This window comes from Ziziphus jujuba, chromosome 9, assembly GCF_031755915.1.
Source record: "Ziziphus jujuba cultivar Dongzao chromosome 9, ASM3175591v1".
Lineage (NCBI taxonomy): Eukaryota > Viridiplantae > Streptophyta > Magnoliopsida > Rosales > Rhamnaceae > Ziziphus > Ziziphus jujuba.
The window spans coordinates 46,582-49,716 of NC_083387.1; the positions used below are offsets into that span (position 1 = coordinate 46,582).

Genomic DNA, 3,135 nt, shown 5'->3' on the forward strand with positions numbered 1-3,135 from the left:
TTCCAATGCTTTATGGGTTCAATACATATGACTAAGAGGTCATGGAATCAAGTTAAAGCAGCCTCAAATGCAATCAAAAAGGGCTTGTACGGACAGCCTCAACAATTTGGCCGAATTTGTTGTATTGCTTGCTGGCTTTACTGTATTTTATTGTATTAGCCTTTTCTTATTTTTCCAAGCATGGGCAACGTGTGGGACTTCATATTCAGCTTATTTGGCATCCTAAAAATCATCTAGAAGCTGATTTGAAGCTCAAAGAGGTCAAAGATTGATCAAAGTCAACTTGATCAAAAAGGCTAGCATTTTTAGTTTCCTAATTTGTTTTTAGTTTTTGTTTTAGGAAACTACCATTACTTTTTGGCTTTTATTTATTTATTTTCTGAAAAAATAACTTTAGGAAGGTTTTTATTTTATTCTTTCCATTGTAAATTAATTAATTCCTAATTTAATATAAAGGAATTAATTAATCAAACTTAGATTAGGAAAGGAAGTATAGTTTCAGCCAACTAGGTTTCTTTATGTGTGGTGGCTGGTTTTCTTTATGTTCTAGGGTTTTATTTCATGGATTTGTAGCCTATTTAAAGGCTTAGTTATCAATAAGAAGAAAACTTTGATTTGATTGAGAAAATACTAGTGAGATTAATTATCTCTTTGTTCTTCGAGAACACCTAAAACACCATTAGAGAATTGGTTGTTTTAGCTTGACTTATCAATAGGTTTTCCATCCCCTATTGTGGCGTCTACATTATACCAAGGTTTCTAACCACAGGTTGGTTAGGGGTTGAGGTCCATTCCATTAGAACTTGAACTTAATTAAAGATCCGGGCTAATATAATACAGGTTTAGGAGCAGGTCGTCCTAGGTTCGTATCAGCTTCCATGCCTGTTTATTTGAGATCGTCTCTCGAATAAAGAAAGAGCAAGAGTCAAAGAAAAGGTAGCGATTCAAATCAAGATTTATCTAGTACCCCACTCACAAAACTAAAAGCGAAAAATAACAAAACAATATTCTATCAGATTACTTGTCTTTCTTATAGTTGGATCTCCAAGTTTTTGGAATGCTCCAAATTCTACTTGAGCATCCAAATCGGGGTCAATACCAGCAAAAACATCTCTAAAAAAGGTTCTAGCACCATGCCAAATGTGTCTGAAGAAAAAGAGCAAAGCAAACGAAGCATGTCCAAAAGTAAACTAACCCTTCGTACTGCTATGAAAAACACCATAGGATTTCAAGGTAGCATGATCTAATTCAAAAATATCACCCAATTGAGCACGTCTAGCATATTTTGTCACAATAGCAGGTCACTATAACTGACTCCATTGAGTTCGCCGCCATAAAACTCAATAGTTACACCTACTTGTTCAACACTATATTTCGATTATGCCCTTCTAAAAGAAACATTAGCTCTAACAATTCCATCTCTGTCTACCAAAACAATTGAAAATGTTTCAAAAAAAGTAGGCAAATGGCATACAAAAAGTCCACGACCTACTTTATCTCTAAAAATAGGGTGTCCTGACCACCCAACAGCAATTCCATCCCCATTGTCCATTGAACCCACTCTGAACAATCCCCCCTTTGCTGGATTATTGCAGATGTAATCATAAAAAGCTAATTTTTCAAGAATTTTAGACCAAGCTTCGGATAAACTTTGATTTTCAGCTAGCCAAACACCAACTCGTCGATATATTTCTTGTTGAAAGTATCCCTGATCCCAAATAATTCAATCAGAGTAGTTGCTAAACCATACCACATAGTTCCAGCAACCATTAAAGCTGCAAAAAAAGACAGTAGTGATACTACTAGAAAGGATGGTTTCAATATTTCCCATATGTAATCCTTTGTATAGACGTTGGGGTGGATGGACGCTAAGATGGATTAGACCTGCCAAAATTCCCAAGGTCCCTACTGTAATATGATGAGAGGCTATTCCTCCCGGAACAAATGGATAAAAACCTTCCACACCCACACCAAATTTACAGATTGTACCCTTTCGGTTAGTCCATAAGGATCGGATACCCATATTCCCGAACCATACAATCCTGTTACATGAAATGAGCCAAAACGAAAGTAACCCAACCTTGAAGGAAATAAATGAATTCCAAAGAGTTTGGGCAAATCCAAAGAGGGTTTTCCTATACGTTCATCACAATATATTTCTAGTTTCCAATACACCTAGTGCCAGATAGCTGCCAAAAAGCATAAGCCATGAAACACAATATGTGCATCAGCCACGCCTTCATAACTCCAAATACCTGGATTCATTATAGTTCCTCCTGTGATACTCCAATTGCTCCATGAATTGGTTATTACTAAATGAGTCATGAAGGGTATAACAAACATCCCTTGTCTCCACATTGCATCAAGAACAAGGTCAAAGGGATCAAAAACCGCTAATTCGTATAGAGCCATCGAACCGACCCAACCAGCAACCAGAGCTGTATGCAATATATGGATAGCAAGTAAATGATCGAGATCATTTAATACGATGGTATGAACACGATACCAAGGCAAACCCATGGAAATACCCCTCTATCAACGAAAAATATACACTATGTAACTTTATAAAACAAGAAAAAAAACTATACTATAGACCTTCCTTCTTGAGTGGATTATCCCGATGAAAAGATTAATATTTGTTCTATTATTTTAGTAATAATGGAACAATTTTGTTTGTAGGAACTAAAGGAACAGATCTATTCTACACTCGATAAATACCAATACTCAATGGTAATAGGTTGATACCTTTTATATGAGTGACTGCATTTATATTTTTTATTTCATCATTCAAAGGACCTATTTACAAGAATTTTCCTTTAGTATTTATGTCTTCCTTTTTTATAAACTTATTCGATCTATGGATAAAATAGGATAAAGAACAATATTATTAAGAGAATAAATACATTGTTATGCTTTCACATCAAAGTGAGCTATAGTAATTAATTTTTATTTCATTTAATGCCTATTGGTATTCCAAAAGTTCCTTTTTGAAACCCTGGAGAGGAAGATGCATTGTGGATTGACATACAGTGTGACTTATCAGATATATTTGGTCGTATGGTATTTCCCTGTTCTCTTACCCGATCGAGATATCCTCTCTTTTGTCAAAGAAAGGTTGATTGAATCATAAAAAAT

At 35.1% G+C, this 3,135-nt stretch overlaps 1 pseudogene; it reads right to left on the bottom strand.

Moving 5' to 3' along the window:
• Positions 1-1,017: 1,017 nt before the first annotated feature.
• On the bottom strand, positions 1,018-2,520 carry LOC125424048 (photosystem II CP47 reaction center protein-like; annotated as a pseudogene).
• Between the last annotated feature and the right edge of the window lie 615 nt (positions 2,521-3,135).